Source organism: Falco rusticolus, chromosome 1, assembly GCF_015220075.1.
Source record: "Falco rusticolus isolate bFalRus1 chromosome 1, bFalRus1.pri, whole genome shotgun sequence".
Lineage (NCBI taxonomy): Eukaryota > Metazoa > Chordata > Aves > Falconiformes > Falconidae > Falco > Falco rusticolus.
The window spans coordinates 120,348,373-120,362,110 of record NC_051187.1 but is presented as its reverse complement, the minus strand read 5'-3'; the positions used below and the strand labels follow the sequence as shown (position 1 = coordinate 120,362,110).

Here is a 13,738-nt window from a genome sequence, read left to right as displayed (position 1 = left end):
ACATTTATAAGTTTGATGCTTAACATAAATACTTGTTTGTTACATACTTAATCAAATATCTGAAGAGTCAAAAAGAAGCATTAGGTCATGCAGTTATACTAGAGATGAAAATTGTTTTGCTCTACTTTTGTAGAATTCTTCATTATAATTAATTTCGCTGGGGTTTTTTTCTGATAGTGAAGTGCGTTTTGAATTGGGCATCTGATATCAAGTAAGGCTATTACAACACACAGCTGAAGACATATTTGGTGGTAAGGTGTTTTACATTTTAGTAGTCAAATACACCTTTATATCTGAGTTGCCTTGTACTTAATGTCATATAAGATCATTTCAAGTTCAACACCTCCATTGTTCTCATTAATATCCTTTTAATATTCAGCATGGAGAGTGCCAACAGGTCACAAAAGTTACTTTCCCTTGTACTGTGAAATTTCAATGGATTTGAAAGAAGCTCTGAGCTCCTGGGGCTGCGACCCTCAGTCAGGAAGCCCATAATTTCTAGTGTTCAGTGGCAAGGAGGGCAACGAGCTCCTCTGTCTCACGACCAACTTCAGAAACAGCCACATCCCTTGAGACTGAGTTTTAGAAAGGGCAGCTTTTCAGCTCAGTTGGTAACATTATGTAAACCTCTTAAAATCTCTAACAGTAATGCATACTGAGATTGTTATATTTGCACATAATGCATTCTGTTCACACTTTCTCCATTAAAAAACAGGCACCTCCAAAAAGAAGATGTTGCACCCCGGGAATGAAGCTCAGTTCTGAATTAGGATACCCTGCCCCTCTAAGCTTCCTTTTTGACTAGGTTAAATGTGCCCTGATACAATTTTAAAAGCTCTCTCCCTCTCTTAAGGTTCTCTCTCTGTAAAATGGAATCATAGCCCTGTATGTCAAAAGGAGATAAACACTTTAATATTCTCCAGGTACTTAGCTGGAACATTGATAAATATCTTAAATGAGAGAAAAAACAAATGTATAATTCCACATTAATTCAGCGTTAAGGATGTGAAAGGGCTTTGCAGTGAGTGAAAACAAAGAATAGTAGGAAATTGCTTAGAGTATGTGTGAACGTGTAATTAAAGACTATACCTTAATGCAAATGGCAGATGAATTAGGACTGCAAATCCACTTACTGTTAGCACTCCTTGCTTCAGAGAATTTCACAGAATAATGTTCTTTTAATGTATTGCAAGTAATGAGTACAACCCTATACATACATATATATATATATATATACACACACACACACACTTTTAAGCACTGAATGAGCAATGGATCAAGTCTTTGATTCGGGAAGATTTACTGTATAACAACTATAGGAAATAAAATCTGGATAAGAAATGTCTTTTGTACTGAAAATTAATTTCAAAACAATTTATTCATGAAGTGCTAATAAAAGCATAGATTTTGCTTTCCAAGTTAAAATTCAAACAGGCATTATAAAAAAAAAAACAAACCACACCATCATCTTAAACCCATTTGAACCAACTCAGTCAAAAACTGCATTTATTACAAACTGTAACCTTGCGGTCATACTCCTATTGTTATTTACCCACTGTTATGATGATTTACTCAGCTGCCACCCCACAGCACGCATTCCCTTTGGGTGCATCTGCCCTACCCTCTTGGTGATCTGATGGCACATTTCAGACACAGTCCACTCATCACCCACCCTGCAAACACGGTGGTGCACAGTGGATTCCTGCTTTCAAGCTTTCGGGCTCACCACAGGCAGGGTTGAGACCAAGCTGGAAAACACACAGGGAAGGTAGGAATACTCTGTTTCTGTGGTTTTATGCGGTGTGGGTATGACCCTACCTGCTGTTGTTGAGGGAGAAAAAAAGGCAAAAAGGAGAAAAACAAACAAGAAACCAAAACAAAAATGAGAACATACACTCCAGCACAAGAGCAATGGTCTAGGTAGTGACTATTTTGCCTCAAAGTCCTTCTCAGAAGCTACCCACTCTGCCTCTTCCCTCTCCTTACAATATCAGTTTGCTACGAAACAGGATGCACTTCAGAACTGCTCTTCAGCTGACGTTAATTCAGCTCAGTTAATTCAAAGCTTCAATGAAGGGAAGCAACAAAGGGTAAAATAAATAAAAATAATGAACGAATTGCTTGGTTAGTGTAATTGCATATGCTTCAATAGAACTACATTAATTTCCAGCAGCTGGAGGTCTGGCTCTTTATTTTTATTTACTTTACCTCCTGTTCTTAATTTCCCACCCTCCCATTTGTTTGTTATTTTCATGTTCTATGGTGGCTTCATTCAGAGTGTAATTCCTTGGGGAACCACCCTATTTTTTAAAACAACCACGCAAGTCTAGGGCACAAAGTAAATGCATTCCAGTGTATGATAGGTAGAAGAGATGTGGTAGGTATAGGGACTGTACAGAACTGGAACAAAAGGTACATCTAAATCTGGCTCCATGTATATTTACTACCTTGGACGAGATTGTTGACAGCCAGAATTTTTATTGCTAAGGATTATTATGACCAGCCTGTGACAGAGCTCCTTAAAATTAGTAAGTTAATAAATTGACCTCTGCTTGAAAGTTCTTTCTGAATAGCTGAGGTGAGGTTGATAACAACATTTTTTTATTTGTGTTCTCATTTTTTCCCAGGGATTGTTATATCTTACACATTAGAGAATTAGGTATCATTCAGTATTGTATAACTATCATTGCAAATTACCATCTTATTAAAAACACTTGCATGTCAAATTAGCTTTCTTAATTTTTTGGGGAAAAAAATTAATCCATAAAGCAATAACAACTCCTAGTCAAATAGTCCTCTCGGTACCAGTTGCACAAAATGCTTAGGACTAGGACTCACAGGACATAAAACCTGCAATCTTGTAATGAAAATGTGATTAGACCTTCACTGTTCCCATGGGGAGGGAAGGCTTTTTTAATGCATGTAGCTGTCCGGCCAGTACACATGCAGCAGGAGGCTGGGATTCAGCATGCAACATTACTACATAGAAGTATGAGTTTTTTCCTCTAAACCACTCTGAATATCTTTATGCAACAGAGATGCAGGTTTCAAAAATGGTTCTTGCTTCTTTCTCTCTGGCAATTTTCAGTTATATTCCTCAGATCTATCTATTGGATGCTCATACTGAAATATGTTAACATATAACACAAAAGAGTGTTTTACCTTACCCCTTTACTTCTGTCCTCTCCGTACAGTGTTTCCACAGGTAAGCAGAACTTCAGGTCACAATCTGACAGGTTATTTTTGAGACATAAGTTTTTACCTTGAAGTTGTATTATGTGGTCAACTTAAGATAAAATATTGTTCATAGTAATTTTCTAACAATGCGTAGGAATGATTCAGGTCAAAGTAATCTTGTTGCATGTTTTGTAGCAGAAGTTAAAATCTTCTTCTACAAGCCAAACTCATTATCAAAGTGGTGGTATTCAGCCTATCAATGATGGTATTCAGCACTATCAATGAAATTTTAAATACAAATACAAAGCACTTGGTACATTTTAGCCCTAAAGCTAGACTTATTTGGCAAACCTGCTCATAACTTTAAAAATAAACTATTTTGAGGTAAGTGAAACATCAATGTATCCCTTTACCCCCCCCCCCCAAAAAAAAAAAAAAAAAAAAGAATAAAAAATTATTAAATAGGCTGTAAATCACTGTCACCCACATTCAAAGATTTTGCTTGCAGTTATTTTTACAGACCATTTTCATGTAAATATGCCATAATCATTTTCCCACTTGGTTTCCATTTCCTTATGTGCAAATGTCATTCTGAGATATAATTTACAGAACGTCATCCCACCAGTTTATACTAATGTGGCAGTGTAGGTGGAGGAAAGTGAAAAAAATTGGTTTGTGGAAGAAAGACTGATTGCAAAGGAATCTGTTGCTACTCTGTTTTAAATGAGGACTCCTCTGTCAGAAATTAGGTTATTTAAATGGTAGGTAGAATTAGATTCTTGACAGAAGAGTATTACTGTTATTTTCACATGAATCTGTTATTTCTAAGGTTTTGTGTTAAAACTTGTGGATGATGTAAGGAACCTAAAAAATGCAAAACTCACACCATCTCCTACCGATCAAAAGCCCCTGTATTCCCCCCTGAAATTAAGCTAGCTCTCATGTAAGGATTTAACAAGGACAGCGGGTCAAAGACTGAGCTGAAGACGGAAGTTGAAATGGAAGTTGTAAAATTTGGTCTGGGACTATTACAGAGCCAGTAGTTAATGAGTTTAGGCCAACAGTAAATCAGGAAAGGTCTAGCAGAAAAGGGACTAAAGAGCTCAATGTTGTCTATAGTGTTGTTCTCTTATTTCAAGAGCTTTCACTCTCAAAGTCGTTAGGGTAGATGAATTTGTTCAAAGTCCCAAGGGATTTGATCTTTTACTATCAGACAGGAAGAAGAGTAATTTTTTCAATACAGACTTTATCTAGTTTATGATTCCTCTGAAATGTATTTGCATACATATTTATATATATTTACTATGAGAACCTTTTTCCATGAGAAAAGATATAAACTGTTTTTACCAATAATTCATTAAAATTATCATAGCTTTACACTGTAAATATCTGTATGAAAATGTTCCTAAATATAACCGACTTTATTACTGACATAAAATGACTATCAGGTTTGAAATTTATTTCTCTTATCTCAGTTATTTTGTGTTGGAGAGGTCTGCATGCACTTCGAATGTTAGCGCTCATTAAAGTCTTAGTCTTAAAATCCCTGGTGAGACAGACAGTTTTCCTGGGATGAAGCCCACCTAAATGAGACCAGACAGATCTGGTGAAGCAGGAGACAGGGAACATAAGAGTTTACTAGGGGGTTACTAGGTTTGTTTTGCTCTTCTTGTCTGCTTTTGTACTAACCTTTCAAAAATTGCGTCTTACTGACTTGTAAAAAGCTCAGCCATAAGTTCATCTAGGTACACCTATGAAAGACCTCTAAATAAAGGTTATTGTATGGAAAATACAAGTTTTATCATATTTCATACTTAGTTTTTCATCAGACAAAATACAAACATAAAAAACCCTAAAAAGCCTATAAAACCCAAAAATATGCAACGTTTTGCCTTTTTCTCAAATTAACAACTTGGCTTTACATCAGTAAAAACTGAACTGTATTCAACAATGTTTATAGATGATTCTTCAGCTTAAGCACAGGTTACTAAGTCTTTATTCCAGTTTTCAGTTGTAAAAATACAATTTTAATAACAATTTTTAATATTCCAGTATCTTTATAATTAAATTCAAAATTACTCCGATTTAACTTGAGGCCAAAGATTTTATTCATAAGTTATTAACCCTATTGTCAGCAGCATTTTTCCTATAAAGTACTTATTTTTACTGTTCCTGAAATCTGTGAAGTAAAAATGTAACAAAAATTTAAAAACAATTTCCCCTAGTTAATTAGTTCATCATGCCGTAAATTCCTATCACAATTATAAAATGCCATAAGTACCACTGACAATGCGTATTTCCCAATTATTAATTGTTGCTGTCATTATTAATTATTTTGTGCTGTCAGGTAAGAACTGAAGTTATCAAAGTAAAATGAGAACTCATCCCATTTGACTCAGTCTGGTCACATAATTAGTACTCATTTATAGACTCTTCCATTAATGGTGTCACTGCATTTACAGACTACTATAGGGAGGGGAAATAAATGTCCCAAATCGTTTCAGGCCTATATAATGTGTAAATTGCAATTCCAGGTACAGTGGTAACGCCATTTATAGTGCAGTTCTGTGGGGGAAAAAGGAGTTCATTATAACTATGCTATATATTTTTATTAACCATTCTACTGCAGCTGAGATATTGATAAGCCTCTGCACTTTAATAGTTAAGGCAGGAGTCTCTCAATATTGAAGTTTTCCAGTACTAGAGAAGAAAATTAATTATTTTACTGTAATGGTAAAATTGGGAGAACCCAGAGCGCACCTTTATAACCAGTTGGCTATAAATATATATGCTTAAAGTGCCTTTAAGTGCCATAAAATACAACATGCTATCTGACCCTGTAAAGTAAATGTTATGTTACTGTAGCACAAACCATTTTCCTTGTGCTGCCAATAGTTTAAAATAGATTCCTCGCAAGCAGGCGGGGGTGTGGTGTGTGTGGGGGTGTGTGTGTTATGTATAAATTCTTATTGCTCAATAACAACAAGTAGAAGAAAGGCAAAAGCCGTGAAATTTTTAGGTCTTCTTTTTGCCTTTCCCAAATGTAAAGCCCTTTTCCATGGCACATGTGGTTAACTCAGCACTGCATGAATTTTGGTCCATTTCAGGGGCTGAGGGCAGGGTAAATGCGTGCAACAATTTGCCTTTGAATGTCTTTTGCACCGCCTGCATTAATTGTAGCAACAAGTAATACCTGTAAGTCATCACCACCGTGCAACAACTACAGACACTTAAATTCCATTTAGGTTTTTCAGACTGTGGAAAAGATACAGAAGTAGATTGTTGAACTTCAAGAGGTAGATTTGTTGTATGTAAGCGTTCCAAAGAAAAGAATTAAAAATATATTCTGCTAAAGGGACTCATCTGAGCAAATAGTTTAAACTCCAGAATTTTGAAACTCAAGCCCATAATCCTTGTGTTTATAGACTAATGTAGCATTAGTTGCATTTTATCAGAAAGCAATTTAATTTTCAAAAGGGATAAATGAAGCAAATGAAATAAAACAGCAAAGGACTCTGATTTTTTTTTTTTTTAAGTTCAAAGTTTTAAAACTGAGCTTTAAGACTATACTACAGTTTTAAAAAACAAATAGGGAAACATCAGAAAATAAGTTTTTTCCTTCTCTTTCAGATGGTATGTGAAAACCCTTGAACAAATGCATGTCTCTGTATTTTTACAAGAGTTTCAAGTTACAAACTGCATTCTCTAACTATTACGAAAAACCATTGTATTTGGTGGCAGTATTAAATTATTTTATTGGCCTAGGATGTGTACTAGTCAAAGCAGAACTATTTGGTCAACCACACATACAGGACTGTTTACCCATGATTAATATAGCACAAGTTAATCACACGTGAGTAGTATGTGCAGACAGATAAGGGGCTGATTGCAAGTCCCAGATTTACCTCTGTGATCCGTAAATTGTCTCCAGTCAACCACGTTTCCTCCAAGCACAAGGAGATGGAAGGAGAGATAACTCTGAATACTAAACAACCCAGCTTTCGAAAGAAGATCCCCGAATTTAAAGCTACTTTTACTACCTTCTCCTCCTGGCTGTCACAGGTTTGATGGCTTCACTGCTGCTTGAAAGGGCCAGTCTGTGAAAGAACACAAGCCTTTTTGTGTTTGTTTAGTGACTACATAGCGCAGAAGAAACTCGGGACCATAATTTTCAAGTAGGCTGGAAATAGCAGCAGTTACATTCTATTCTAAACCAACAGAGTGTCAACATTATTGTTGAAAGTGCATGAAAAACCACAAAAAGAGAAATACTTAGGAAACTGGGAAAAAAAGGTGGGCAGAAGCATAATACACCCAAATATCCTTTTTATCTTCCTGTCAGCATCTGTAGTAGTCTCAGGAGCTTGCCCGTTTTAAGAGAAAACAGAATCTGTGATTCAAAGATACTCTAAAATCTGAATTTGATGTAGTCATAAAATAACGCAAAACAAGGGAGACACTGGGTCTACACAGCTAGAGAAAGACACCCTTCAGTGACTGAAATAACCGCTGCAAGGTGGACGGGGACAAGCCACACGTGGACCTGAGAACATATCTCCACCCTGATTTGCAGGCACCATCATTTTGTCGCTGTTACTGTTGTCCACAGAAAAAGAATGTTAAAGGCTTTCAGTGCTCAACCTTATACAACATTTGTAAATATATAAATGTTAGTCCCTGGGTTCTAGAAGACACTAATCCCTACAAACCTAAGGGTCATATTCAGAGACAAAATACTGTAAATAGCAGCAGTGTTTACTCATTAAAACAGTTTGCAACACCACAGTTCTTGCTGATTTTAAGAGAAAACAGATTAAGAGAATCTGTGATTCAAGATACTCTAAAATCTAATTTTGTGTAGTCATAAAATTATGCAAAACAAGGGAGACACTGGGTCTGCCATGTTATCTGACAGCAATTAAAGAATGTGTAAACAGCATGTATATCCTATAAGGCTGCCTGGAACTCCTAGTTTACATATCTCACATGAATATTCACTACATCTTAGGAAGCTTTTTTGCTGTTTGCCAACTTTGCTTCTAGTGCCAGATTGAAAGGGACAAGGAAATTTTTCTAAGCACCCTGAATGCTAGATTCTAGATGTGGTACTTTGAAATACTTCTAAAAAGGCCATTTTATTTCAAATTCAAAATGTATAAGCATTATGCTTCCATTTCTGCAGTGTCTGGGAAACTGTCCAAATAAAACCCAGGGTTGTACTATCCACATTTTGCAAACATTTCCCAATGTTCTATGCTTTTTTCCACAAGTACTGTAGCCAAATAATTTTTGTCCAAATTAGCAGCAGCCACTCATCCAGAAAAAAAGTTAACATTTTGACATGTCAAAGTTTTGGAGAGGAGGGTGAGGAAGAGGGAGAGACTGCTGTCAAATGCCTACTCTTCTTACGGGTCATGCAGAGACACCAATTTAGTCAGCTGAAGATCCACTGTGAAAATAAAACATTGTACCCTTGTGCACCTTTAAATAGGTACACCAATACAGAGATGTGTACACGTTCCTTGTAAGTCATATGAAACTGTTCAAATATAAAAGACCAGCGTTCCCCCTCTTTAGCCCTAGCATAATAGCTTCTCTTTAGCATGAAGCTTGGATCATTTCTGATTATTTTTTTTTAAACCCTGTTCCCTGTTCTCTAACATACCACCCAGGCAGGCTTTTGGATAGACCTTGTGTGTGTTTAGGTCACAGAAAATTAGTCCCTCTGCTTTTTATGTTATTGAAAGTTTGGGACTGCAGTGCAGGCCGTTAATATTGACATTCCAGGACGCACAACTATTGTTCTCCTTTGAATTTCTCTTATTACTAGTCAGGGCAACTGGTATTTGGACTTCATGAACTTTAAAAATTAATAACCACAGGCTTGTTCCTGTTCCCATTTAAGCTAACAAAACTTTTGCCACAAAAGTAGAGTCCTGGGCCCTCAAGGAGGACTTTCACAAGATTCAGCTTCAGCTTTTGAAGTTCCACATGGTTCAATTCAAAACTTGAGTCACTTGGCAGGAGCAATTTTTCAAATTCTTTTTTGCACACCAAAATTCACATTCCAAAAATTATAGAGGCCAGTTTAAAATAGAAATAATTTCACCAACTATGCCATCCTTTCTTCTCTGTTTTTCCATAGTACCTTGCTGTTTACCGTGACCTCGGCAAATTCACCTGTGACTTGCTGTTATTCCGAGAGGATGCGGTCGCTGTAAGAGCTAACCAGCAATAATGTGCTCTGTGTCACTGGGCACCAGTTCATTTGTACAGATTTACCTATCAAAAATACAGGCAGTGAGGGTGGCTTTTATGTCCTTACAGTCTCACTATACTCTGGCTAAAAATAATACCTGAAAGGGGACTCCTTCCAGAACAGAAATATTCATGTTTGACTGGACCGCTTCCTGTGTGCATCACCTACCCACAAGACGTATCCAGCTAGTGGAAAGTTCTTCTATTTAACCACCAGGATGTACCATCACTACACCTTTGCTCCACAGTGATCACATGCACCACCTTCTTGTGACCCACACCTCCACTCCAAAGGAACAGACTAATTTTGTCCTTCTAAAGAAGTGTGGCTGGGGATTTATACTGTCTGAAGAAGAGGTCACTTTCACATGAAAATCATCTGTGCGATCATTTCTACTTCAGTGCAGGAATAGGATGATGTTCTCCCATGATGCCAAGGAAAATAGCATGGCTGCTGCGGCAAGGGTGAAACAGCTTTCACTGGGGAAACTGACATGTTATTTCTTTTGCAAAAACCTTCAGAACTTTCTGAAAAGGGACTCAGTATTTGGTGAAGCATTAAGGACCTTTTGGAAAATGTGCTTTGCTTCCTAAGAAGTTACTCAGAATGTGGTTCAAAATGTGTTTTTCTAACTAAAGAGAAACGTGTGGTGCATATGAAAAAATACAGAAACCCATGAAAGATATCTTTGTTAAATGTCAGTGATATGTGTCTGTTATTTTTCTGTCTTGCAAGCTAATAAACTTAAGACCAGTTGCTTTACGGACAGGGTAGTTATTAGCTCTCAGTAGAAAATAATGCACCACAGGGAATTTACAGTATAAGAAAAATGCTCTTAAATATTTGGGGCCATCTGAGCCACCCAGGGTAAGTGTTTTCTGGCAGCAGAGGTGTTATTGTTGCCATAGCCCTGCCACATGATGTTATTCTCCTAAGTAAAATGTAGTTTTCCTATTAAAGGACTCTGCTTAAGCCCAGTGGCCAGTAGCCATGATTTCCTTCTCATACCCAGGATGGAGTAGGTGGTTTAGAGGATTGTGCAGCAGCGGCAAAGGAAAAGAGCAAAATTGCAATCTGTGTTTTACATAAAGCAGGTGGACTGCAAATAGAAAGGCATTTCATTTCTGACCATGCTCACAGCAAAGAGAATAGTTGAAGGACTATATTACTGATTAGCGACTGTAAAAGGCAAACTTGTTGCTTCTGTCTTTCAGAAAGAAGACATCCAATCACAAAAATCAGACACTACAAAAACAAATCTAGGAGGAAGTATCTAACCCTAATGGTTTTATTTTCATGGAACCTTCTTTTCGCTGTTAGGTGTCTCCTGGTTTTTCTTAATTGTAACTTGAACCTAGTTATTGAAGATCCAGATTGGCCATAAGAACAGCTACCGTGAAAAACCCAACATCCAGATTATGTGGTGATTGTCAGGATTATCAACCACCTTCCAGACAGAAAAATAAACATGAAATTGTGTTTTCAAACCTCCAAACAATGTCTGGCTGTATACATTCTTGGCCTTAAGCTCTGCTTTTAATAATGTAAATATAAAATGATTCTGCATTAAAACTTGACAAAATTGCTTCATCCCTTTATTCCAGGGCACCCATAGTGAAGTTGAGGGTAAATAGATTAGACCCGCAATGTTATTTTTAGTCATGGGCTTATTCACAAGCAAAGGTCTTTTTAGGTACGAACCAGGTGCAGACCAGCTGCTTTGTTTATCTGTGAAAATGGCCTCAAACCGAACAAAAAAATTGCAGATACCTATCTTTGAATAATAGCATTTCTGTGTCGTACAATTCCTCTGTGTTACTCTTGTGCAATATTTTTCCATAACTAAATAATTGCCAGGCTCCTCAGCTACAGTCAAAGCCGTGCGATACCATCTGCCCGAACATGTTTGATCGTCTCCAAAGGACGCCAGCATGGCCATGCTGGGGTGGTGGCCCCGCTCCTTCCCAGGTCCATAAACTGTCCCAGGAGCTGTGCTTCTGCAAGTGCCGCCATAGGCAGCTAGAGAGCTGAGGGCTGGGAGGGGGCACGCGAGCCCCCTGCCTGCCCCTTGCTTCTTGCCACGCTGACACGCAGTTGGTACATGCTGACAGAGCCATACAATAGCGGCACGGATAGAAAACCAGCAAACTGTGCCAAACAAAACAAGCTGTTTCAGACAAGGACTGTAAATCCCAGTGGAGGTCAGTGTCTCCTTGACCACAAACAAATGATCATGATTAATATTAACACCTAAATTTGTGTATGGGGAAGGGAAGAGATGCCTTAAGCAAAGCTGCTAATAACCTAAACCTTCATTTCACATATCTCACAGTGATTTGCAAGCGGTAGCTTCTGAATAAAGGCCGGAAGCAATATCTGATTGGAAAAATATTATGCAGCCAGAAAGCGAGAAGAACTGAGAGAAGGGAGCCTACAGCACTTGGGACTAAGGGCTGAAAATTTCATCTGATAGAAAAATGAGTGCCTGTTGATCTGGAGAAAACATAATGCAAAACATGTTTGCTGAGTGAGAAAAATGTTGATTGGGCAATATCAAAACCAGCTGTGGTGTGACAGTGGAAAACCAATTAAACAAATGTGACATGGCAGCAAAATAGTCCATGTGGATTGGGGTCTGTGACGTTACTAGAGAGGACAGTGACGGAAAAGTTGCTCACTAAGCTGTAACTGTGACGACAGCATCGGTGACCTGCCAAGGATGGGTGGAATTTGCATATTACTTAATGTTTTTACAAATCTTACCTCTATAATTATGATGCACTTCTCAGCTTTCCAGTGGATGAGACACATCCCACGCTATGGTGGAGATAAGTTACCAACACAAGTAGCCTTATTCACCTGGCAGTTACCTAATGTTCTCCTTTCCCTGGTCTTCCCTTTGCATTTCTTGACACTGATCCTGAAACAAACAAACCAACAACGTGCAACAAAAAAATGATATGCAATGTGTTCTGCCAGACAAGAAAAGTGTTAGATTGTGTTGTTGTGACTTTCAACTCAATAAGAATATATAAAAATATCTCTACATTTTTACTGTCAAGAGCAGAAGACCTTCTATACCTGTCATTCTTCTCCTCTGAAGGAATATGCAGTCTCTTTAATGGGATGGGGTTCATTTCTTTTTGAGCTATTACTACAAGATAAATAATTCTTCTGGGTTTTATAAGACCAAATATGACACATTGCCTCACAGGCTGCATGGGTGAGATACCCTGGTTATCAATGTTTTATAAGGTGGCATGGGATGAGAAACTGTTTTGCATACTTGAAAATACTGGAAAGCTGAAATCCAAACACAGAGGGACAGCAAGGTTTATGTCCTTTTTCTTTCTCTTTTTTTTTTTTTAATTTTTTTATCTTTTTTGGTGAGTTTCCTCTTGAACAAAGAAACTAGTATTCAGTTTTTCTGTTTATTTGAATGACTAAATGTTTTGCCAATGAGTCACTGTCAAGAGACTAGATGAAAAGACTGTATCATAAAGAGATAATGTGAGAAAGCAATGCAAGTTTATGTTCCAGGTTATTACGTAGTAATTTCAACTTAATGTTAAGCTTCGGTGTATACTTGTGACACTTCAGTTAAACGTGGGATTTTTACGCCCCACAAGGTGTCAACAGTTCTGATTCCTAAAGCTTTTTACATTCCCATAGAACGGGAGCAACTTTCATTCAAGCTTCCCCAACACTCTCCCACCTTTTCCTTAAGGGACCACTTCAGGATGAATGCATGGTTTAGTCTCCATGACCCACTCACTTGTTGGTGCCACTGCGACTGCCAATAAGTGACTGAAATTAGCTTTAACTGCAAGGTGAACACTAAAAGTAGTTAGGCAGACAACATTAATTCATCCTTCACTTAATGCATATTTCTGCTACTGTTAATCTGCTTGAATCAGTGACCTATAGTTAATGGATTCACTAGGCTTTTTGCTTAAGTCTGATCAAGCCGTTACTAATACAGCTGGGAAAAAAAAAAGTATGGAAAATACTTTGAATTTGAATATGATTTTTTAATTACCTTCTCTGTTCCTAATGCCTACAGCCCACTTGTTTCCAGGTCAGGCTAATGTCTAAAGCAATCATCCCAAGCAGCAATGGGTTATCTTTGGTGCCTACAAACCATTCCATTTGGTGTTATCTTTTTTTTTTTGGTTTTGGTTTTTTTTTTGTTGTTTTTTTCAACAGCAGCTGGGAAAGTAATCGCTGGTGGAAACACATGGACACAGTGAGCTTTAGCATCGCCAGGACTGCATTAGACCATGTGGTTAACTTGAACTGCAT

General features: G+C 37.6%; 1 long non-coding RNA gene across 1 annotated transcript; it reads right to left on the bottom strand.

Moving 5' to 3' along the window:
* Window positions 1-1,070: 1,070 nt before the first annotated feature.
* On the bottom strand, window positions 1,071-12,350 carry LOC119155644. Its single transcript, XR_005106782.1, has 3 exons — window positions 12,200-12,350; window positions 3,168-3,229; window positions 1,071-1,821 (listed from the first exon to the last, which is right to left on the bottom strand). It is a non-coding gene; the product is annotated as an uncharacterized LOC119155644 (long non-coding RNA).
* Window positions 12,351-13,738: the final 1,388 nt, after the last annotated feature.